At 39.4% G+C, this 11845-nt stretch overlaps 1 pseudogene; it reads left to right on the forward strand.

Moving 5' to 3' along the window:
* The first annotated feature begins 433 nt into the window (after nucleotides 1-433).
* Nucleotides 434-5201, forward strand: LOC145656154 (voltage-dependent L-type calcium channel subunit alpha-1D-like; annotated as a pseudogene).
* Nucleotides 5202-11845: the final 6644 nt, after the last annotated feature.

The raw sequence follows: 11845 nt of genomic DNA on the forward strand, positions 1-11845 counted from the left end.
ACAGGGTGGAAACAAAAAAGAACAACAAATCCACATGGCACTAGCACCACGGCAACCATGATGTCAGGGTGGGGAAACTATGGCAGTGGCATACCTGCCATACAGTATCGTATGATTTCTCAGAAATATTCTCATTAGTATTTTAGATTATTATTTCATTAGAATCATTATTTATAATCAGTAATCAGCAAAAATTATTTACAACTATATACTTGTCATAATCATCACTGCAATTGAATTTTTAAGACTGTCCAGAAGGTGATATTATTGCAAGTTTATAAACTTGGAGATCTACTAGACATTAGGCACAGCAATCAGATAATCTTACTCATAGAAATTCTTTATATAGCCTCTGCCTCTCTTACTTCCTTTTCCACAGAGCTCTGAAGACAGTTCTCGGGTGTATATCGCTTTCTTCTGTCTGTTTCGTGTGATGAGATTGGTTAAGATGCTCAGCAAGGGGGAGGGCATCCGCACACGCCTCTGGACCTTTGTGAAATCTCTTTAGGTCAATGGTCACTGCAACAACAACAAAAAACCCCTCAGTTTCTTCTCTCTACCTGAACACACAAAAGCTGAGAATTCAAATGAGATTTTTTTCTTCTGTTTTCTTCTGTTTGTCCCAAAGGCCCTCCCTTATGTAGCGCTGCTCATCGCCATGATCTTCTTCATCTATGCTGTGATTGGCATGCAGGTGGGTGGGGGAGGGAATACAGATTCTGATGAGTGTGAACATACAAATACACGTCATTTGAAGAGCACCGAATATGAACCCACTGCTGTGCAGGCATCTCAGGGACATGGTGCTTGCCTGACTGTCTTTCTCCCTAGCAGACATTGGAGCAGAGGAGCCAGCAGGAGGCACAGCAGTGGAGTCATTGTGGACCTCACAGCCCGCGGGAGCGTAGACAAAACTGCACTCAGGTTGGATGAGTCTCATCCCCACCTGTGTGCGTGTGTGCTCGTGTTTGTGTGTGTGTGCGTACATAGGTGTGCCACGGGCGAGGCTTGGCAGGAGATTATGTTGGCCAGATTGCCAGGGAAACGCTGTGATCCAGAGTCGGACTACGAGCCCGGCAAGGAATTCACCTGCGGCAGCAACTTTGCCATCATCTATTTCATCAGCTTCTTCATGCTCTGTGCTTTCTTGGTAATGCACAATTCTTTTACTTTCATGTGAATTTAATTCAGATGCTTACATTCCTCTTTATTTGCTGTGTCCATTTATCACCTTTCCCAGATTATCAATCTCATTGTTGCTGTCATCGTGGACAATTTTGACTACTTGACACATGATTGGTCGATTCTGGGATTGCATCACTTGGATGAGTTCAAAAGGATCTGGTCAGAGTATGATCCCGAAGCCATGTAAGGCCCACCTCCATAAGTAAGCCCCACCTCCATAAGTAAGATACACCTCCATAAGTAAGCCCCACCTACATAAGTAAGCTCCACCTCCATGTCTCGCTTTGCCGTCTCTCTTCATCGTCCACTTTTCTCACTCCAGCATTCTTCACAGGGTTTCACAAAGCACTTGGACGTGGTGGCCCTGCTTAGGACTATCCAGCCTCCTCTGGGCTTTGGGATGCTCTGTCCCCACCGTGTGGCCTGCAAGGTACTGCACACGCTCATGCACTCAGACAGACACAGACACAGACACACACACACACACACACACACACACACACTAGGTGAGCCATTCTTGACCTACTTACCTGCAGCAGACAAAACACAGATGCATTCATTGCTGTCTGTGGACTCCTGCCAGCAGCAAGGTACAGTATCAACTCATGGTCACCTGGAGCTTCTGGGCCATCTTTGATTTGCTGATAGTATCATTCTAAGTGTCTTTTTGCTTGGCAAATATTTGTGTGTACTATATTAGTGTCATTCATAAGAATGCAGAGGACAGAAAGAGGCTTCCTCTATGAAACTGCCATGTGTCAGCCATTGTGGTGATGAAGTTAAAGGGCGCTCTGTTATTTCCATAATTAATTTTGGACCATTTTGTTGCATCAGCAGCAGTTATGGTTCAGATACTGTAACGGTAATTCCAGGTTTACATTTGTAATGTCAGGTTTACATTACATTACAAATGTCGGTATGCATCAGTTTATTTCCAGAGCTTATCACAGAAGAGACCTTCTCTGTTTCAGAGCCATACTTTAGCATTGGTTCCATTTATTTCAATGCCATATTTTATATATGCACACTAGGCCTGCAGCTATAGGATATTTTAGTAATCGAGTATTCTCTCGATTATGGCATCAACTAACTGATTTTTCAGATAAGTAATACTTTGCTTTATTAAAGAGCAATTGGAAATATACAAAAAGAATAAGAAAAGTCTCTTAAAATAAACAACTTGTCACGATCAGTCCCTTTCATCTTCGGTGTTCCGTGTTTTCCCTGTCTTGTGTTTAGCTCTGTTCCGTTCCATAGTTTGATTTTGTCCTCACCTTGTTTGATTGCTTACACCTGTCCTTCGTTTCTAGTTTTGTGAAGTTGAATATATTTAAACCCTGCCTTGTTCCCTTAGATTTTGCTGTTCATTTGAATTATTGAATTTTGACTGATTGGTCTATGTGTTTAGTTCATTGAATGTTTGCATGTTTATTCGTATGGTTGTGTTGGTTTGTGCTCCGTGTTTCCTAGCTCTGAGTTTTCCCTAGCCTTAGTTATAGCCTGCTTCCCTGTTTGCTTTCGTGCCTTTGTGTGTTTGTTTTGTTTAATCATGTATCGCCTCGCTCTCTGTGTTGGCTCTTTGACCCTGGACTGCCTAAACGACTGATTTTGTATTTGCCCCTATTAAATCTCGCTCTTCTCCGCACATGTCTGCCTCCTTACCGCTCAACGTTACACAGCTAAACAAAACAGAAGACTTGTTTGAATGAGTTGAATGCCAAATACAAAACAGTTTGCTTTACACCCATAAAAAATATAATCCAGGTAAAACTAAGTATTTGTGTGAAATCAGAAGTAGTTTATTACTTCCTCAGTGTAAAAAATGTGACAAACTGCATTTGTTCAATTCATTCATTCAAAATACAATTTTACGTAATGGAACTTACTCCAGTCCATTAACTATAATACCTACTCCAAAAATGTCAAATTCAATGTCTCTGCCAATAAACATGATGAGAAGTCACTCCAGCATAATTATACACCACTGAAGTGATTTAATGTCACATAGTGAACTAGCTGACCTTCCTCTTGAACTGTCCGAGCTCAGGGGTTAAGGTAATTGACTTATAATCAGAAGGTTGCTGGTTCAAGTGCCACCACTGCCAAGCTGTTGGACCCCTGAGCAAGGCCCTTAACCCTCAGTTTCTCAAGTTGTACTCGGTTGTAATTGTAAGTTGCTTTGGATAAAAGCATCAGCCTGTGAGGGGGTTGAGATGGGAGGTGGCCCAAAGACCACTGCTGCAGGAAGGACAACCAATCAATATAAAGGACCAAATGTGACAGGCATATGGTCAATGCCCACCCTGACGCCCCCTATAAATCATGTCATGTTGTCAAGCCCAGTCCCTCTGTTTTCATGATGAAGAGCTATCATTTCAGCTCCATATCACCAGCTTGTTTCAATACAAGCTGATATAAGAGTATCTGATGGAAATGTCCACCATTGAGGTTTCAGTGCAGTGTTGAACACATCTACCTTTCTCACACTGAACCTCTTAGGTCTGGAAATCAGAGTGAACAGAGAAACTGGACAAGCACCGTTTCGTCTGCTTGGCTTCAGAATCATTTGCATCTATATAGGAACCAAAAATTATAAACCTCATGATTGCACATTTGATATTCCTACATTTTATTTCCTGCTTGGAAATGTGCTATATTGTAGAGATAAGGGTTTCTTCAGCAATAATGAGGCACTTCCAAAAGGCTCCACAACACTCAGAGGAAGGACAGCAGCCTTAACTCAATGATCTATGCAATTCAGCATTTTATTTATTTATGCTAGCATATATGACTGTTAGAATAAAGGCCTATTGAAACAAAGAAAAACGGATGCGACTTTTAATGTCGTAGAATGCTCACATCATATTTGAAACATATATTTCTCTTATCTTTTATATGGCAAATATGTGGCAGAGATGTTTTTAACATCATCAACTAAACAAAACAAACAGGCAACCAAAGAAAAATATAAACATTCTGGCTTTAAGCAATGAAAGCTAGATAACTAATGCTTTGCGGTTGTTCCCAGGCATAAACAGACTAGGATACATTTAGATAAACAAAAACGACTACAAACACTGACCACGTGTTATGAATGTACTCACTCTTAATGAGCCCTCCATGTGTTTTCTTACATTTCTACATTTTTATAGTCAGTGATTTGCTTTTTATAGCCAGTCCTTTTCAAACAGTACTGAAATGTAGATATCAAGAAGGTGGAGCTTGACATTGTGGGCCTAAAAAAATTAGCCCAAGAAGATCTAATTAGTGGAGTATTTCACTGATTTCAGTGTATGTAATATGTCAGAATGTGCTTGCTAGATAGGCTGTGTGAATCTGCAGCTTGTGGCTAGATCAAATCAGTCCATCTTAGCCAATTTGTATTTTTATTATGACCTTTAAGTGATGCTATTGTTCTTGGGTCCACAGAAGTCCAAAATAATCTGCTTCAATGCATTTCTTAACTACATATAAGAAGGTTTGAATGGTAAGAATATGGTATTGATGATTATGATTAGGATTTAGCCCCACTAGCCCATTTATAACAGCTGCCCCTGTGTATGTATATGTCCTACAGTAACTATACGGCTTGCTGTGATTTTTATTCATGCTTTTTATTGAAATACCATAAGATATTGGGATATTATTGCGATATCAGGCTAACTGAAATGTTCAGTCAAGGTTAAGGCTGGTTTTCAGCATTGCACAAGGGCTGTCTTCAGACCACGGATGTGCAGGCCAGGAGGCTACACTGCCACGACAGCTGTCCTGCTCTTCCAGGTCGAACGGCTCAGGCGTCCTCACACTCAGTTCATCCAGGTCAAGTAAGAGCTTCATCTGTTACTGTTCTGTTACTGTACTGTTAGCTTCATCCAGGAAGGTCCGAGATTGGGCTGGCTCAGAAGGAGGAACATCGTGTGGCAGAAAGTCCAAAGCAGAGGGCAAGAGAGCAGCTCCGCGTCCAGCCGAAGGCGCAGATGCACACTTGCGGCTTTGTGGATTTGTGTCCATTTTAAGATCAGGCGAGCAACTTCTAGCTTTGTCCCGGACAGTCAAAGTGTGGTCCAGCTCATAAATGGGCACACCAGGTAGGTCAAAACACATCAGTAAAGAAGTAGGGCTGTTTCTAGTTGAAAATGAACACTTGGAACTTCGTGGAGTGGCAAATAGGGTGTCCAGATTCAAACAGATTTCCTCAACAGGCGTCATCATAAGGCTTCTTGGTGTAGTCATTGCTGAATTTCTTGATTGCCATATCGGGAATCTCTGGGTTTGGGAAATAGCTGTCCAGGAATCACGCTCATTTTCAGTAACCAGATTCTGCACTTTTTTAGCTAGTCCACTGTGCTTTCTTTGGCTGGTTGAGTGAGTCTCCACATGTTCAGCACTCTTGCTGAAATCGATAACCGTATTCATAGGACAGTTTTCCATGGTTCGGGATGTCGGTCTCAAAGAAGCTGATCCAGGCCTCTGAGTGCTCCTGCGTGAAGACTGCCTGCTACAGCTGACTGAGCAGACATCCTCTGCAACGGAGACGCTTCCCTGGACTTTGTGCAACAGCACTGCGCACTGCTGAAGCAGCTGGCTGGAAGTATAAAAAGCCATAGAGAGATCTGGCCTTAAAATCTGATTGGCTGAGCTGAGCTGCCAAGTTGATATACATACAGTATCAATTTAAATGCTATGACACTATGCTTCACAACAACAGGATTCTGTATTAATACAACCCTCCATTTACATTTACATTTACATTTACATTTTTGGCATTTAGCAGATGCTTTTATCCAGAGTGACTTACAAAAATACTTTGTCATCTACTGTATCCTAGCAAGTACAGTAGGTTAGAGACAAAGATACCACTGAACTAGAATACTGCTAAAATACCTAGAAGAGATGCAAAATAAGCATAAGTTTGAGGTAATAAAAAGAGTGTTAACTGGGAAAAGAGGCATAACACAATATATTTGTGATTATATAAATCAAGCAGCTATTCTTATTCTTATGGCTAGCTAAATAGATTGCAATTTCGTCGTCTTCAAGGCATGGCATGGTGTTTATTCATTCTTTGGCATACAAAATGACGCCTTTTCACGTTGTGGAACTACAAATATGGCGGCCTTTTATCTTTAGCGTTTTAATGACGTAAAAGCAGAGTCTCACCGTAAAGTCGGGCAGGAGGAGCTGGACTCATTTATTTCTTCGTATCTTCCCCCTTCTAGCGGTCAATAACGGGTAGTCTTGAATTGATTTCTATCGCGTAATACTTTGGATATAAATGTTTAAATTTCCTGTTGGAGGACAGACAAAGTATAGTCAACCAGTTCTAACCTTTTGATAAAAACTTGAACTTCAAAGTAGGTGAATCTATTTCCTTAAACCAATCAGATCACAGTTCATTTACATAACATCAATGCTTTGAGTGCTTTAGATATGAGAACATCACAGTGATCTTTCTGCTCACACATCAGTCAGTCTATAATTCTGTATTATGTGTTTCTATAGCTTCCAACTTTCATGAGTTCCTTGAATCTGTGGAGAAAAGTGCAGACCAATGTAGTTTCTTATTTGTGAACATTTATACATTCATTGTAATTTATTTATCATTTAAATGTTTTATTACTTTTAATTTATAGACATAAGGACACAGAAAACAGTTCATATACTGAATGAATTGTTACAAGGTAATATTTTCTAGACTGTGTTTACCATATGTTTTTATTTCTAAACGTTAATGCAGTGTGTTAATCTGTCACACCGAGGCAGAAGGGGTGAATCTGATATACCCCTCTTCCATTGTCAACTATTCAGAGTCCTCCAGTGGAGCTCATACAACTAAAGAAACACATACAGAGGTCACTGGAGGTTCTAAGTTACATCTAAAGTGGTCTACTTGTGACGTTGCGAGGATAAGCAGGATGCGGGGACGAGGCAAGATGAAACGCACTTTTATTTTTACAAACATGCAAAACATACAACAAAGCTCAAATACTATGCACATCTCAAACACCAACACACGTACTATGACACACGAGACATATATACACCCAAGCCGATTACACATAACAGAGAACAGGTGAACGGCACGAGAGGGTGTGGCAACACAGACGAACACACACACACCAAGATGTTTGAGGAGGGGGAGGGGCCACAACATGACACTAAGCCTGTACACACTGATCCAACACTACCCTGTAGGGCACCATCTCCATGGAAGTATATTTTTAAAAGCATGTTTGATAACCATATTTATACTGGAACAATTTAATCAAATGAGTTGTGTTTTTTGTTCCTCTCTAAGACGGTTCGGATGCCGATATTGAGATTTGAGTCTGAGCAAGTTGAGAAACCCACTGTGAGGGTTTCTGGGTGCTCTGGAGGAGCAACCAGAAGTCGTACACCTGCACCATGCCTGAGACCCCTCTGCCCCTGACACAATTGCCCAGGAATGTGGGCATGTACCTAGACTATGAGGATGGACAGCTGTCTTTCTATTACATACTAACATATCTACATATTTATCGGAAACCTCCAGTAGAAGAAGCTGTATCCCCTTTTTGTGCTGCTGGACAGACACACTCATGACACTGTACTCATCAAAAGCTGCACCAGAGATGCACTGAGTCATATCCCGCTACACACCTCTCAGGCCAGCTTGTTTGCACAGCCAATCACATAAACAAGATATAATGTCAGTAATGTTTGCGGCAGGTGTTTCAAATGTGCCCAGACTCATATTCAAAAATATCCATGTTTCAACAGTTTGAAGGTGGCCATGACACTAACAGTCTGGTGGAAATTCCACAAGATATCAAACTCCACACTCACACGAACTATTCATTCTCCAATTTGGAACAATCCAGGCTTTACCATGAACAAAAATATTAAACTTTACATCTTGGATAGAAAAAGGCATTACAAACCTTAAACATATTTATCCTAAGACTTGTTTCATGTCACGCCCACAACTAGCCCCAAAATATGCTATAGAAAGCCCCCAGTTCCTACAATACCATCAGCTAAGATCACCTATGTGTTCAAAAATCAATTCCGATACCTACATCCATATCAGAATTTATAAACAAGCATTCTTAATACAAAAAACCTATTATCTAAGATATACAAAATAATAGTGAAATCAAATCTCACAGTTACTCTCCCATCGAGACAATAGGAGGAACATTTATTACTAGCCCCCGACGCTGCAGTTTGGATTAAAATGTGTAATAATAATTACCACATGACTGCAACACTAACCTACAATGCATTCAGTACAAAATAATACAGAGTACATTATACTACACATTGGATGTTTAAAATTGGTTTCACAAGCTCAGCAATCTGTACATACTTTATTCAAATCACAGTTGACGATTACATTCACGTCACGTGGCAGAGCACACCTATCAAGCAATTTTGGCAAGTCGTCATCAAGTTCGAGTTCAAGTTCAAGTGGTTTTATTGTCATTTCAGCTATATATACAAGTACACAACAAAAACGAGACAACGTTCCTCCAGGGCCATGGTGCAACATAAAAACAACAGTGCAACAGACAACATGCTACACAAGTGCAAACAGTCCAATATAGTGCATCACCAACATATCCCATGCTTTAAATAACCATATCCATCCAACACCATCTTTATGTCTCCTAGGAGACATATCATCAACCAATATGACAGGATACTATGTATAACATTATTATATTGATATAATAAAAATATTCTTGCAAAAAAAACAACAAACAAAAAAACATACTCATGAACTGGAAAACAAAAAATAATATTAGTGTCACCCAATAGAAAAATCTATTGATAGTATATATATCAATAGAATAATTCTCAGAATTAATCAATAACAGAACCAATAATCTAGAGTGGACACCTTTGATAAAATCCATACAGAGCCAATCCATAAACGCTAAATATCACACTCTAATACGTGTACATATACAATCCAACATACATGTACTCACACATAACCATATACATAGATACATACATACATACATACACACACACACACACACACACACACACACACACACACACACACACACACACACACACACACACATCATTCCTGTAATGGTGCAGATGGCGAATACTTAAAAATATTATATATACATTTTGGGTTTCTCTGTTCATCTGTCTGTCTTATTTTTAATAATAAAGCTCTAAAGGTCCACTGATGGGGGGTAATAAATTCATATATTTATTTCTCCAGATGTCTAACTCTGAGAGAAAAAAAACGTCCTTTTACAAATTGCACCTCGTTGTGGACCTCGGCTAAGTTTACATTCCAGGTGATTATTTTTAAGTTATAAATAAAAATAAATAAAAAATAAAGTGTAACAGTTCCCGATGAGGCGGTGTGGTGGTAGCAGGCCAAAAAAATCAAAATCTTCAATATGTCACATGTAATTTACTCTAAATAAAAATTTTTAGATATGATTTACATACAAGTTCTATTTTTAGGCCTACTAAATGTATACTTTAAATACATTCATTAATTAGCACAGATAATATATCTGCTCTTTATACTTGGATTTCTAACCTACATATTTAAAAATTTAACTGATGTATTTATTTCTGCAGATTTCTAACTCTGAGAGAAAAAGACGTCCTTTTACAAATTGCACCTCGTTGTGGAACTCTACTAGGTTTATTTCCAGGCGAGTATTTTTAAGAGGCTAGATTTGTGCTCACAAGCTGCGATGGTGGTTTTTTCATAGCTTCTAAAAGAAGAGGCTGTGGTCAGGGTGGAGTGAATCTTTGATAACCAAGATTGTTGTTGTTTTGGCCTTCGAATAGACAATGGCATTACCCAGTGTCAGGTCTTTCTCAGTAAACTGCAGAGAATGATATAGAGAGCAAGAAATGGTCAAGCACAGTTTAATTGGGTGTGTGTCTGTGAAAAACACTACAGCTCTCTGATACATTTTTGGTTCAAGATTTAATCATCATGCAAATGATTGTGATTAATGCTTTGTCTGTTTGATTCAAATATTATACTATAAACCTAATATTTTAATAGGGTTGGCAACTTTCTAGATCCGATTACTTCATGTGTGTGAAGTACAGGTGCTGTAGCTATACGGTATACAATTGTCCACAGTAGCCTAATTATAATATATACAACTAAAAATGCATCTAAAATAAACACCAGAAACCTGGACTAAGGGTGATGTACATAAGTGCATTAAATCTAGGTAGGACTGCTCAATAGGTAGGATAACAGCAGAACAATTGTCCCGGCGTATAAGCAAAATGAGTGCGTGCTAAGGCCTTGTATTTATTTCTATTTGTTTTTTATCTATGTTATGAAGGGGCAGCTCAGATTTCTGCATGGGGCCCCACACAGGCTTGGGCCAGCCCTGGTATCACAGTGTCGTGCACTGGAAAACCATCAAGCCTGTTGACTATGCTACCAGTGTTGTTCATGTAACTGTGCAAATAAACTGCAAACACAATTACTTTTAGAAGTATCATCCAGTTTCTTTTCACAATTGCCAAAATGTAATGAATCACAGCCAGTGTTCTAAAACAGACCTGGAATGTATTCCTGGCTGGTGTGCCCTGTTTCTGGTTACAAAAAAAAAAAAAAAAGAAAAAAAAGAATTTAAATTGGTGGATGAATTTTCAATGAAAGTGCTTCGCTCAGCAGCCATTAATCATTCTTATATCCAATATGAATAAATTGAAATTCCTATCCTTGTATCAGGTCTGGCCAGTACAGGCAGAAGGTCTCTGGGGTTTTGCTGCTTAATGTTGGGGATGTGTAGTGCTCCCATGAGCTGGTCGAAGCTCGTCTACTTTGCCGTAACGTCACTGGCGCTGTTTCTGGAACATTCTGAAGGGCTGTCAGAACTGGACCTTAGCCACTGTCAGCTCACTGACCACTGCCTGCAGCTGCTGTTCCCACACCAGCACAAAGCCCACATCCTGGAGTGAGTGGACAAGCAGGAGGAGGGATGTGTAGAGAGTCTTGATTGTTGAGTCCACAGTGAACACTAACATAGATATAACACATTTTACTCTTTTTCTCACAATTTAACACAAAATCTGGCATGTGACTGAACATAGAAGCTGTGTGTGTTCATTGTAAAGCATTGTATGTTCCTTGAAAGGCTCTATATAAATGTAACTTTGCTCATTCAGTCATATCCTGTGTTCCTTCAATGACTTTTTTTTTTTTCAAAAGCAAACAGCAAAAAGCTTGATTTTCTTGGTGATTTTATTTGGAAATGACGACCTCTCTCATTGGCTGCCTGGTTCACTGATCACTTCCTGTACTTGACAGGATGGACCTCTGTGGTCTACAGAATATCCAGACTGCTTGTAGAAACACATGTTCTCATTAAAAAGAGAAATAAGGCATAACAGACTCTTTATGATTTACAGTTTCATGCCTGATAGATAACAAGTCATGTGTACAAGAACTGAAAGAAATGATAATTTGTTTAAAATGTCAAAATGCATAATTATCTGGCCATTAATGACTCAGGTCCACTGACACAAATATACTATTTATTGCTTTGCTTATTCATTCATTTGCTAATTCAGTCATTCGTTTATTCATTCATTCGTTCATTAATTTAATTCATTGATATATAAATCTACAGGTGTTTGTACTACTACACGGTGATTTAGTAGAGGGAGG

The sequence above is a fragment of the Electrophorus electricus genome, unplaced genomic scaffold (genome assembly GCF_041902795.1).
Source record: "Electrophorus electricus isolate QZ-2024a unplaced genomic scaffold, ASM4190279v1 Scaffold51, whole genome shotgun sequence".
Taxonomy (NCBI): Eukaryota; Metazoa; Chordata; class Actinopteri; order Gymnotiformes; family Gymnotidae; genus Electrophorus; species Electrophorus electricus.